The sequence below is a fragment of the Papio anubis genome, chromosome 20 (assembly GCF_008728515.1).
Source record: "Papio anubis isolate 15944 chromosome 20, Panubis1.0, whole genome shotgun sequence".
NCBI lineage: Eukaryota > Metazoa > Chordata > Mammalia > Primates > Cercopithecidae > Papio > Papio anubis.
In genome coordinates, this window is record NC_044995.1 from 6773745 (window position 1) to 6788238 (window position 14494).

Genomic DNA, 14494 nt, shown 5'->3' on the forward strand with positions numbered 1-14494 from the left:
TTCTCCTTGCAGGGGCTAGTGAACGGCGCAAACTTCTCAAAGGCCGGAACCCATTATTACCACAAAGGCGCGGCATCAGTTCTTAACGGTCATGATGGCTGTGGCGTCTCAACTCAATGGAAAATTAAAGTCACCTCTGGGCACCTCAATCACTATTTTAAATGCGAAGCGTTTTAGAGGCCGTATAAAAACTGAATCAAGCGGGATTAGAACAAAAAATAAGCGAGTCGTGCGTTGCAGGTAACCGCGCCGTCAGGCGGGAGCACTGTGGGGGCGGCCATCTTAGGGGAAGGTCGGTGTCCGTAGGGCAGAACGAATGCTCTCTGGGAAGCTTGCGGTGGAACTGGCCCGTGGAATTGTCTTTAGAAGAACAAAACCACCTGGCTCTGTTCTTGACTCTGGAAATGAATCGTTTTCTAGAATTATTTAGGTTGTTGGCAGATTAATTTCCTTCACACAGTTTCCTTGCCCCCACCCCTTTAAAGATAGGAATCTTTAAAGCCAACAATAGTATTGTCAAATGCCTTTCATATTTGAAATTTCTGACTATTGCATCTCTCCGGTTTCTCCTATTATTAAGTGCTTGGGCAATCCAGAATAATCTCCCAATGCTAAAGGCAGCTGATTAATAATTACAGTGCAGAGTCCTTTTTGCCATGTAACATAATATAACCATGGGAATTATTCTGGAGTTGGAGATCTGCCTATGATATGACACTAATGAATATTTTGCAATGAAAAAATACTATTTTTTAAAATTGTCCATATATCTACAGAATTATTACCACAAGTTATGCCTTGTGTCGTTTTTTTAGAAGACGCAAGGATGAAAATGTCAACATTTTCAATTGTGTGTTTTCTTTTTAATAATAAAGCATGTGTTCTAATTTACAAAAACCACAATAAAGGTATTTTCATCATGTCAGTCTTGAGGCTGAACAACACTTAACATTCTTTTTCCTTTTACCTGTCTGCCTTCTCCCTTCCCCTACACTCTCTATACCCCACACTCCAGGCTCTGTTCCATCATCTTATGCCTATGGCCCCTTTCCCCTGTACCCTCTTATTACTTCCATCTGTCACACAGACACACACTATCACTCCTCTAAACACTCTAGTGTTAAACAATTGCCACTGATTGTTTTTGACAAGTGCCCTATGGGTAGGAGTGTTCACATAGATAAAGCTGAGTCAAGTCAAATAGAGAAATACTATGAGAATAGACCTGTTCAGGCTGCAACACATTTAGTAGTGAAAATTCTGTGGGGATGGAGGCTTTTGGGTGTTTCAGAGCCATTTCTGCCATTTTCAGAGCCATTTCTACCTCCTTAAGTGCAGATAATCTGCTAGGGTGCAGATATTCACTGTTACTGTTGTTAAAAGGTGGTTGCTTTTCAAAGTTACCTTGGAGCAGAGGATATGGGGATAGGATTAGGGCAAGGTAAATACCACAAGGTAAAGCTCACTTGTGGCCGGTGTTGTGAACTTTATTGGCCACTCTAGAAAAGGAACTAACTGGCCTCTAGCCAGGGCCTAAAAACTAGATCTAGATAGCACAAAAAAGTTACATTAAACTTCCTCTAGTGTCCAATCTATCAGATTCCGATCCTGAAGGACCAACTCAGTCTCTCTTCTACTTCGTCTCCTTTCTCTCATCTTATAAAAGATATTCTTTGGGGAAACTCTGTTTATTTCACATATAACTCAGCTTTAGCTGGGTCTGGTTCTCTCCTCCAAGATCTTGCCTTTACCACATAACTTCTGCAGCCTCGAAATGCTGAAGATTTCCCAGAAATTTGTTCTAATTCCTAGGGGTTTAACCTACCAGTATCTCCTCTGTATTCATCTTGGCCTTCTCCATAAGATTAGATTTTGCCTAATGTAAGTACAGATATAAAGCTCAAATCCCCTCAGATATTTCCAAAAGAATTTACTTTTACAGAAAAACCTCAGTGACACATGTGGCCTTTTTTGAAGATACTGTAAGAGTGACAGGGACAGAGATAACAGGGCACTCAAGAGCAAAAAACTTCAGAACCTCTCATAATACTTTTTCTCCACATCCCCTCTAGGATACCTCACCTGTGAGTCTTTTCATATCTTCCTCCTCTACCTATGCAGTGCCCCACCTGCTGGTCTTGTGCTGATCTCTCTCATGGCCCTACCTGCCCCAACAACTTATATTCTTCTCCATTTTAATACAGATCAATTAATTCTTCCAAGAATGTACCCTAAACACTTATATTTATTGTGATTTAGAGGGTATTAAATCCCCTTTTTAAAAAGAATAGTTAGGAATTGCCGGGCACGGTGGCTCACGCTTGTAATCACGAGGTCAGGAGATTGAGACCATCCTAGCTAACATGGTGAAACCCCGTCTCTACTAAAAATACAAAAAAAAAAAAAAAAAAAAAAATTAGCCGGGTGTGGTGGCCGGCGCCTGTAGTCCCAGCTACTCAGGAGGCTGAGGCAGGAGAATGGCATGAATCCGGGAGGGGGAGCTTGCAGTAAGCCGAGATCGTGCCACTGCACTCCAGCCTGGGTGACTGAGTAAGACTCCGTCTCAACTTTTTTTTTTTTGAGACAGAGTCTCAGACTGTCGCCCAGGCTGGAGTGCAATGGCGAGATCTCAGCTCACTGCAACCTCCGCCTCCCGCATTCAAGTGATTCTTCTGCCTCAGCCTCCCGAGTAGCTGGGATTATAGGCACCTACCATCATGCCCAACTAATTCTTATATTTTTTGTAGAGACGGGGTTTCACCATGTTGGCCAGATTGGTCTTGAACTCCTGACCTCAGGTGATCCACTCGCTTCTGCCTCCCAAAATGCTGGGAGTACAGGTGTGAGCCACCACGCCCAGCCTATCTATCTATCAATCTTATTTTGAATCACACCTCTGGTCATTTTCAGGAACTATGGAAGTTTCTGTCACCCAGGCTGGCATGCAGTGGCATGATCTCAGCTCACTGCAACCTCCGCCTCCTGGGTTGAAGAGATTCTCCTGCCTCAGCCTCCCTAGTAGCTGGGATTACAGGCGTGTGCCATCACGCCTAATTTTGGTATTTTTTGTAGAGACGGGGTTTCACCATGTTGGCCAGGCTGGTCTCAAACTCCTGACCTCAAGTGATCCACCCCCCTCAGCCTCCCTAATGAAGCAATATTTAATTAAGATTTCTATCAGTTGGATACTATGCATCAGGATGAGGATAACCTGATTTATTCACCGTTGCTATCCCCACGTAGGTACCACATTAACCAGCTGAAGAAAATCCTGAGACTACAATAGAAAGAAATGTGGCTCCTCCGTAAGTTTCTGCATTGATGTTCCAAGGATGATGAATGTGTAAACAACTGAATGTGTGCAAAAACATGCAATTTACTTATTTATGATAAGATGAGAATTTGTATTTCTGATCCAGACAAAGCAGAGCCTGGATACAGTGGAGTCACAGCTCATGACAACAAAGGGGCTGACACTTGGAAAACACACAGAAATGAGGGCAACAGTGTTCACCGGCCACCACCTGGGATTATGAAATCGAGCAATACAAGCATGAATGAAGGAGGAGAGGATGTGAAAAGACCCAAAGGTGCTCACCAGGACAAGGATACTCTGGGTGACTCTGGACTCAGAGGATCTGGAGGAAACATTATTCCTGTGAATGTGTTGGACTTACTGCTTGTGCCTGTACAAAATGAAAATCCTGGAGCCACTGGACAAGATTATGAGCACAGAAAATAAAACTTCAGGGAATACAAATAATGCTGCATACAATGGGTCTATAATTTTGTTAAAACCTAGAGTAGAACAGTAACCAAAATCTCTTCTTTGTGATGTTTTTGTTGCTGTATGTGACAACCAGATACACGGGAAAAATTTACTACAATGTACAGGATCCAGCAGATGGGAATGGAGTATCCAACGTACTTTGCAGCTTTTACTTTAAGATCCTTCCACCTGGAGTTCATGGGGCTGATCCTTATGGTCTGGAAGACACTCAAGAGGCAGGTGGTGCCAATGGACGTAGTCCTAACCACTCTTTCTACATAGAAAGTATGTTCACATCCAAAACCATTGAAGAAATGTGTCAATCCAAAAGCTGACATTGTCTGGGGAACTCCTTTTGAGAGAAGAAACATGGGGTTTCCAATGATCAAGTGCTTGAGAATCACATCTGTGGACCTCAACCTGGATCCTTTGTAAGAAAGGAATAGATAATGGCAGACAAGAGAGAAGTTGCCTAGGATTTCAACTCTCTTCTGTGATAAGATTATCCTTATTGCCACATCACTGGAATCTATTCTTTCATTCAGCACATGTTCCTTTAAGGATGGTAACAATCATTCTTATGAGCAAATAGCCTTATTGAAGATTCTTGTCATTAACAGTAACTTTCACTGTGTGCTCCGGTGAGGATAGCCAGGTGCACTTAGAAATGGAAAGAATTACCAGGATACTTCATGGAAGTCAGCACGTAGGATGAGGTGCTGTTAACCATGGGAGAAGCAATGACAAGTGATAGCAAACAGAAAAAAAGCATCATCTAACATTTTATGAATAAACTGATGAGGTAGTTATAATGGAAAGAAGACATAACCTCAACCGCTACCAACACTATAGAACAAATTACTTCTGAATGAATTGCTGATCTAAATTTTCATGGTAAGTAATACAATTTCTAGAAAAACAATAATAGTATTCTTGTGGTTTTAGAATAACAAAATGTTTCTCAAGCCACACAAAACACATTAATAATATAGGAAAGATGACAAATTAGGCCATAGTAAAATTAAGAGCTGGCACTCCTAAAAGACACACCACACACACACGAGGGGTTTGGAAGAGAGAGATGTATGTACCGTAAAAAAACACAGATTCACACAATAGAGTAAATTATAGTCAAAACATTCCAATAGAAGCTTCAAAAACATTACTCAATTAATAATTTAGAGAAAATGTTCAATGTCTTTATTAATTGTGAGAATTAAAATAACACTACTACCTAATATCATTGTACACCAACCAGAAATCTATAATAAAAATGGTAGGAAATACCAAGTTTTGGAAAAGATGTGGGTAAATCAGGCACTTCATACCAATGGGTGTTAAAAATGGCACAAATATTTTGGAAAACTCTTTGGTAGTACCTACATAAGCTGAAGAGATACAAACCTAGGTCTCAACAATTACACTCTTACAAATATACCCCAAATAAATTTCTGTCTCTATCTATATCTATATATATACACCACCAAAAGATTAATTCAAGAATTTATATACCAGCACTAGTCATAATACCCCAAACTATAGACCATCCACATAGTAAAATGACTCAGTGATATCCACACAATGGAATCCTTTAAGGCAATGCTAATGTATGCCAACAATACATTCACAAAAATCATATAGAATAAAAACAAGGCAAGTATAAGATAAACTAAAAAAACAGGAAAAGTGATCTAATCTCTTAAATGTTAGAATAGATGTAAACCTATGTCCCAATGCCGCTTCTACAAAAACCCAACCGAACTGTAGCCTTGGGCCAGGCATGGTGGCTGACGCCTGTAATCTCAGCACTTTGGGGAGCCAAGGTGGTGGATCATGTGAAGTCAGGAATCAAGGTCAGCCTGGCCAACATGGTGAAACACCATCTCTACTGAAAATACAAAAATTAGCCGGTGTGGTAGCGTGCGTCTATAATTCTGGGTGCTTAGGAGGCTGAGGCAGGAGAAGCGCTTGAACTCAGGAGGCGGAGGTTGCAGTGAGCCTGGATCACAGCACTACACTGCAGCCTGGGAGACAGAATAAGGCTCTGTCTCAAAAAAAAAAAAAGAAAAGAAAAAGTACTTGATGCCAGTAATTCACATTAGATGTCACTGAACTCATTTGTACAATTAAATGCAAATTAATTTAGAAGTGATGATGAAGAAATAGGAAAATCTACCTTATCAATATTGACCCCAGCAATGATAGGAAGCCTGAACAGAAATCTATCCCTAGAAGAAAGAGATATATTTGTAACAGTCTTTCACAAATAAAACCAACAGCATCAAATGGTTTAAATGGCAGCGTCTACCATTTTTTTGAATATCACATAAGCCAATAATTGATACTTTTCCCCCCCCAAGAAAAAGAACACTCACTGGCTATGTAATTAATGAAGAAATACAAAATTTAGCGGTCAAAATTGATTCTTTGGGTTTTCAAACAGACAAAGTTAGCAAATAAGTAGAAATTGCAGCTCAAGGTGCAGTGGGATGAAGTGGTTACTAGTGCACTATGTACCTACTTTGCAGTGTTTTAAGATACAGTATGGGCCAGGTGAAGTGGCTCATGACTGTAATCCCAGCACTTTGGGAGGCCAAGGCAGGCAGATCACCTGAGAGGCCAGGAGTTCGAGACCAGCCTGGACAACATGGTGAAACCCTGTCCTTATTAAAAATACAAAAATTAGCCAGGTGTGGTAGTAAGTACTTGTAATCCCAGCTACTTAGGGACTGAGGCAGGAGATTTGCTTGAACTTGGGAGGCAGAGGTTGCAGTGAGATCATGCCATTGCACTCCAGCCCAGGCAAAAAGAGCAAAACTCTATCTGAAGAAGAAAAAAAAAATTAGCTGGGCATGGTGATGCATGCCTGTAGTCCTAGGGAGGCTGGAGCGAGAAGATCGCTTGAGCCCAGGAGTTCAAGACCAGCCAGGGCAACATGACAAAACCCTGTCTCTACCAAAAACAAAACAAACAAAAAAAGATACAATATGGTATAAACTTGAGAGCATGGGAAGTAGCAGATAACAGACATACAACTATTTTCCAAATTATCATGCCTCATGTCGTCAGGGCACCTTCTCTTTTGTTGATATGGCAGAGAGTCTTTATTGATTAAAGGAAAGGATCACTCTGCAGGATGACCATGTTACATGAATAGCAGACCGGAACATTAAGAGAATGAGATTTTCATTGGAGTAGAATGATAGGTTACCTATCTGCATATATGGTAGACAAAAAATGCATATATGGTAGACAAAAAAAATGTAAGGAGAATGATAGTCACCTTCTACTTTGAAAAGTAATAGTTGTGGCCAGGCACACTGGCGTATGCCTGTAATACCAGCACTTTGGGAGGCTGAGGCTGGTGGATCACCTGAGGTCAGGAGTTTGAGACCAAACTGACCAACATGGAGAAATTCCCGTCTCTACTAAAAATACAAAATTAGACGGACATGGTGGCACATGCCTGTAATCCCAGCTACTCGGGAGGCAAAGGCAGGAGAATCGCTTGAACCCAGGAGACGGAGGTTGCAGCGAGCCCAGATGGTGCCATTGCACTCCAGCCTGGGCAATAAGAGGGAAACTCCGTCACACACACACAAAAAGTAATAGTTGTATATCATATTAATGAAAATTAGTCTTATTCTTGGAAACTAAAAAGACAGCAGTTATTACAGAGGGCATTTTATTCAAAAGAAGCAGAAGAGTGTTCATGTGTAGGATTCATATTTGGCTACTGAAATTGCATTTTAGTATTGATTTATAATGGATGTATTAATCAGTAAAATGTAATTGCTTGTTTTGCAACCTGGAACAAATCATGTGCCTTACATCAACCAAAGCAAGTTCTGCCTCACTGGGGCACTTCATAATAAATATTAGTAATACATCACGAAGTGCTGAAGGTTGAATGCCACCTATAACAAGTTTTTTCTTTTTTTTCTTTTTTTTTTCTTGAGGCGGAGTCTGGCTCTCTTGCCTAGGCTGGAGTGCAGTGGCCGGATCTCAGCTCACTGCAAGCTCTACCTCCTGGGTTCACGCCATTCTCCTGCCTCAGCCTCCCGAGTACCTGGGACTACAGGTGCCCGCCACCTCGCCCAGCTAGTTTTTTGTATTTTTTAGTAGAGACGGGGTTTCACTGTGTTAGCCAGGATGGTCTCGATCTCCTGACCTCGTGATCCGCCCGTCTCGGCCTCCCAAAGTGCTGGGATTACAGGCTTGAGCCACCGCGCCCGGCCAACAAGTTTTTTCATATTAGATGAATTCAAACAGGATACAATTTGGGGACTATATGCTTATAATTTGCACTTGAGCTATTCTCTCTGAGTATGCCCCAGGACATTTTTGTGGAAATACCATGCAGTGCAATTTCAGACTCTGAGCATCTAAAACCTGCCTCAGTATTCATGAATATTCACTATATGATTATATTTCTACATGCCTTTGTATGTACTAAGATCAGTGGCTTGCATTTGCCTTGACTTTTATGTGTGGTAAAAATAAAAATATGGCAAGTATATACAAATATTAGGAAATGGTCCAGGTGTGGGGACTCATACCTGTAATCCCAGCACTTTGGGAGGCCGAGGCAGGTGGATCACATGAGTTCAGAAGTTTGAGACCAGCCTGAACAACACGGTGAAACTGTGTCTCTACTAAAAATACAAAAATTAGCTGGGTGTGGTGGCGCATGCCTGTAATCCCAGCTATTTGGGAGGCTGAGGCAGAAGAATCGCTTGAACCTGGGAGACAGAGTTTGCAGCGAGCTGAGATTGCACCACTGTGTTCCAGCCTGGGCGACAGAGTGAGACGCAGTCTTAAAAAAAAAAAAATTAAAAAATGTAATATATATATATATTATATACATGAAAATAATTAGGAAATAAGAATTTCTTATTTGTGCTTAGAATACATAGTGAAGTAAACAGAAAAAAAAACAACAACAAAAAAGAATACATAGTGAATTTGAAAAGATTAAATGTTAGGACAGGCACGGTGGCTCATGGCTGTAATCCTAGCACTTTGGAAGGTTGAGGCGGGAGGATTGCTTGAGCCCAAAAATCCAAGACCAGCCTGGGCAACATGATGAAACCACCATCTCCACAAAACATACTAATATCAGCTGGGCATGGTGGCGCATACCTGTAGTCCCAGCTACTTGAGAGGCTGAGCCAGGAGCATCGATTGAGCCCAGGAGGCAGAGGCTACAGTGAGTTGAGATGACATCATTGCACTCCAGCCTAGGAAACATAGCAAGACTCTGTGAAAAAAACAAAAAACAAAACAAAACAAAAACAGAAACAGTGCTAGACTCTGTCTTAAAAAAATAATAATAAATTTAAAAAAAAAAGATTAATGGGCCAGGGTTGTGGGTCATGTCTGTAGGTCATGTCTGTAATCCCAGCACTTTGGGAGGCTGAGGCGGGTGGATCACCATCCTGGTGATCATCCATCCTGGCCAACATGGCAAAACCCAGTCTTTATTAAAAATACAAAATTTAGCTGGTGTGGTGGTACACACCTGCAATCTCAACCAACTGAGGCTGGTGGATCACCTGAGGTCAGGAGTTCGAGACCAAACTGACCAACATGGAGAAATTCCCGTCTCTACTAAAAATACAAAATTCGACGGACATGGTTGAGGCTGAGGCACGAGAATTGCTTGAACCCGGTAGGCAGAGGTTACAGTGAACACAGATCGTGCCACTGCACTCCAGCCCTGGGCCACAGAGTGAGACTTAGTCTCAAAAAAAAAAAAAAAAAAAAAAAAAGGTTAATGTTCCCTCTGAAGAATAAACATACACAATGGGATATCTTGCGGGGTAGGTAAAGTAGAAACTATATATATTCAACCCAAAACATATTTCGTTAATTTGCACTGGGGGCACTCCACTAGAACAGGATGGAACCCCACCCACGTTTGGATGCTGGGACTGATGATGTCACATAGTGAAGTATCATATTTGTTACATAATGAGACTCTGGAAAGAGCAGAAGACTGCCCAAGCTGGTTCAAAAGTGGCTTGTGAGAGCAGGAAAATGTGTTGTTGACTATGGTTAAGGAGTAGGGCTAGGGTAAAGGTGCCCAGGCATGTCTTGAACTTCCAGCATATACCAAAGAAGGGAGCACTCTTTATTATCGACTTGCCCAAATGGGCAAAATAGAAAAAGTGGTGTGGCTTAAAAGATATCAGTAATCAATAAAAAAGTAGATTCAGATTCTTTAATCCAACACTGAATGTTTACTCTTGAAACTCCTGACTTCTAGGTTGAGAAAGGCTCAATTTCCTCATGCTAAAACCTTATACATGTCCTTTCTTCCAGCATAAATAGGACCCTTTACACAATATAATTGTTGAAAGTGCTTCCAAAATACTGCTTAGACAAATTGTCTACAATATTTTTACACTTGAATTGTGAAAATTAATGTTTATAAGACAATAAAAATTAACAAAAAAGTCATTTTTCAAAAAGCTATAAAAATTTCTACATGAGGTTATCATAATAAGCATGGTACTCTATAATAATTTCTCAACTATAGCAAAGCTCCATTTTATTTATTTACTTATTTATTTAGAGATGTAGTTTCACTCCTGTCGCCCAGGCTGGAGTGCAGTGGCGTGATCTTGGCTCACTGCAACCTCCACCTCATGGATTCAAGCGATTCTCCCACCTCAGCCTCCTGAGTAGCTGGGATCACAGGCACCTGCCACCACCCCCAGCTAATCTGTATATTTCTAGTAGAGACGGGGTTTTGCCATATTGGCCAAGCTGGTTTCAAACTCCTGACCTCAAGTGATCCACCCACCTCGGCCTCCCAAAGTGCTAGGATTACAGGCGTGAGCCACTGCTCCCGGCCTATTTATTTATTTTTAAATAGAGATGGGGTTTCACCATGTTCCCCAGGCTGGTCTCAAACTCCTGGGTTCAAGCAATGTTCCCACCATGGTCTCCCAAAGTGCTGGGATTACAGGTGCGAGCCACTACAACTGCCCAAAACTTACTTTTTAAAATACTTTTTAAAAACAATTATACACTTTCCTAGAAATCACTTAATCCAATTTATAGATTTACATTTCTTCCCTTGTACTTAAATGAAAAACTTGAAGGATCCATAAATCAAGGTGGTATTTTTAGATTTGTGTGGCAAAAAATATGTACAGAGAACTGACAGATAAAAAGGATGTGCTCTATCAATATGTAGAGGGTCCCTTACATTTTAAGTTCCGTGCAATAATTCGAATGATACAAGATAATGAACTGAAATTGTATAATGCGGAAGCAAGAGCTCTGTTGCTAATGTGCAAGTATATCACCGGGATTTTAAAAACAACATGCTAATTATACCTTAAAATATATTTCTCCCAGTCTGGGCAACATGACGAAACCCCATCTCTACAAAAAATACAAAATTAACCAGGTGTGGTGGCGTGGGCCTGCGGTCCTGAGGCAGGAGAATAGGGTCTGGAGGCAGGAAACCTAAGGCTGTTTCGTGCTAACTTCCTTGAACTAAATTGAAGGGAAACCCCTAACTTTCCACACCTAAGTAACAAAAGAACCAGAGACTACTCCCTTTGCAAACCTCTACCTTGTCTGCGTGGCAGGTGGGAAATTAAAAGTACCTCTGATTGATTGCTTTTTGCTTTTACTTTTACAAAGTAAAGACCTTTGTAACTTTACTTCAGCCTCTGATTGGTTGACTGATTGCAGGCCACCATTTTATTTATATGAGGAGACCACCAAGCGGCCAATGGGAAAGCTGCAGTAGTCATTTGGACCCAAGAAGATTCTATATCCGGGCCACTGCTAGGGCTTGTTCCCACACTGTGGAGTGTACTTTCATTTTCAGTAAATTCCTGTTTTCGTTCTTTTGATGCTGCATTCTTTCCTTGCTTTTGCTGGGTGTTTTTTCCAATTCTTTGTTCAAAATGCCAAGAACCTGAACAACTTGCAATCAAGACCCTCTACTGGTAACATATTTTGGTGAGCTAGCCAGGAGAGAAAGTAGGTCCAAAGTTTGGGATTTCTTTTTCTCCTTTCCCCTTTTACATACAGGGAAGTCTTTGTCTAGGTCTCTTTTCCTTTCCAACTCAGGACCCTCGGTGGACAGCGCCTAAGCACGAAGACAACTGCAAGTTTCTGGCCAGGGCCATTCTCCGGTGAAACTGAAAGGTTTCTGTGTGGAAGTGCCTGACTGCCACCGCTTGGTTCAGGTGAGAAACCTGAGTCCTATTCCTTTTTTTCTTTTTCTGAGTTCTTTTCCTTTTCTCCTTTTTCAGTCTTTCAGCAGCCGTTTCCTAGTAGCTCCTTGGTAATTGGGGGGAACTGACTGGGGCCACTCTCTGGTGGTCTCTGAAGGCCAAGGAGTGAACAGGGATGGCTCCCCTGCCCAGAAGGGGAAAAGACTCTTTTCTATCCTTTTCAGTAATAGTCCCTGATCCCTATGTGTGATGCAGTTGGCAGCAGTAGCTCATCCAGGGCGAACTCACAGGTTTCAGGTGACTTAAGCTTCTTTTACTTATGCTAAATTCTTCCCTTCCCTCATTCAACTGGCCAAGGACAGAAAACCCACCTAACTATGCAAAAAAGGTTATACAAGTCAGAGGGTCTGGGCGTATCGTAGGTGGTCTGTGTGGTGCATGGTGGTGGAGGGAATTCATGAAAGGGAATTTATTATTGCCTAAGTTGAGAGGGTTAAAGAGTTGCTTTAAGTGGGATAGAAAAACTTGTCAGGTCCTCAGTGGTGGAGAGAACCATTCCAAAGCGGTGCCAGCACCCATCTAAGGTCAGAGATGTCTGACAGACTAAGTTGGAGCCCTAAAGGGGGGATGCTCCCAGGGACCCCACTCTGGGCCCAGAATTTTTCCAGGGGGATGCCCCAGGTAAAATTTGGGTCACCTAATGAGCCCTCCACTTTTTAAAGTCCTCTTCTCTTTTCCAGACCACTATGGGCAACTCTCCACCTCTTCCACCTGATTCCATGCTTGGCTATATCCTCAACCATTGAAATAAATTTGACCCTGACACTCTAAAGACAAAATGTGTAATTTTTTTTTGTGCAACATTGTCTGTCCCCATTATGAACTGCCCAGCCTGGAACAATGGGCAGTCACTGGCAGCCTTAATTATGACACCATCCTGCCATTAGACCTATTTTGCAAGAGGCAGGGCAAATGGTCAGAAATCCCATATGCACAGGCTTTTATGACCCTATACCAAAACCTAACAATCTGTGAAACTCCCAGAACCCACCTCCCCCTCCAACCAAAGGAAAGTTCTAAGGTAGAATTAGATATTATAGATGATATAGATGACCCCCCCTTTTTTTTTTGAGATGGAGTTTCGCTCTTGTCGCCCAGGCTGGAATGCAATGGCTTGATCTCAGCTCACTGCAACCTCCACCTCCCAGGTTCAAGCAATTCTCCTGCCTCAGCCGCCCAAGTAGCTGGGATTACAGGCACACACCACCATGCCCAGCTAATTTTGCCTTTTTAGTAGAGATGAGGTTTCTCCATGTTGGTCAGGCTTGTCTTGAACTCCGGACCTCAGGTGATCCGCCTGCCTCGGCCTCCCAAAGTGTTGGGATTACAGGCATGAGCCACCGTGCCCAGTCAGATGACCCCCTTTTACAAGAGCCACTTGTCTCTACGGATGAACAGCGACCATCCCTATCGCCCCCTTGCCAAGTGCTCCTGAGGCTAAAACCCAGGACCAAACACTAGGGACGCTACTAAGTCCCCCTAACACTCAGAGGGGAACACCATATTCCACTCTCCCTCCAGCCTTGCTACCCCTTAGGGAAGTAGCAGGAGCCGAACGGCCAGTCCTATTGCAGGTCCCCTTCTCTGTAACTGATATATAGCAATTAAGGAAAAGCTAGGAAGCTACTCTAAGAATCCTAGGAAATTTGCAGATGGGTTCCAAAAGTTGACCTTATCACTATTGCACTCCAGCCTGAGTGACAGGGTGGTTACATGATAAAAATGTCAATTTACAAAGATGATTTGAGAATCTTGTGTGTGTGCACTTAAAACCAGCTGCAAAACATGTGAAGCAACAAGTGACAGAAGTGAAAACAATGTACAAATCTAGGTGGAGCACAGATTTTTAGGGTAGTGAAAGTACACCGTATGTTTCCCATATCCCAAAGTAACTCTGTTTGTCAAAGGACACTGTGAACACAAGCTCAGTGACTTACGTTGTAAATTTACATTATTCTCCACCGTACTCCATGCTGCTTAACTCACACAGTACAGTGACCTTAATCTTCCAGAAAACATGGATATGAAGGAACCACACCTAATGAAGTAGCCCTCTCATCTGATTTATTCCCAGAGGCCACAATGAAGGATGTGTAGGAAAGACTTCATACTTTAGGATGAAGGTCACAAATAGTTAACTAGCCTTTTTAAGAAATGTCAAAGTGAATACAATTATTTTATATACTGAATTAGCCATTTGCACACATGCTTTTGCTCCTTTGATGTACATATTACCTGGGGTTTTGACAAATTTTGTCTTGTAGTTATTTTACAGCAGGTATCATTCCAGGTCAATCCTGGATGGAGAAGCAGACTTAGTTATCCATAGTATGGTTTACCTAATGTGGAATCTGTTGAGAAATGGTTTAAAATTTTACCTTGTTAATTACATTTGCAAGGTTTCTATCCAGCATGAATAATTTGGTGAAGCCTGAAGACACACTACTGATTAGAGGTCCTTCTA

General features: G+C 41.9%; 1 long non-coding RNA gene across 4 annotated transcripts; it reads left to right on the forward strand.

The window, feature by feature from the left end:
- Window positions 1–128: 128 nt before the first annotated feature.
- LOC108583312 lies at window positions 129–12804 on the forward strand. 4 transcript variants are annotated; one of them, XR_001897817.2, is made up of 4 exons: window positions 129–240; window positions 3244–4663; window positions 11864–12267; window positions 12711–12804. It is a non-coding gene; the product is annotated as an uncharacterized LOC108583312 (long non-coding RNA). The 4 variants fall into 4 exon arrangements; XR_001897818.2 differs by having other exon boundaries at window positions 11864–11982; window positions 12195–12804; XR_004180238.1 differs by having other exon boundaries at window positions 11825–12804.
- The last annotated feature ends 1690 nt before the right edge of the window (window positions 12805–14494 follow it).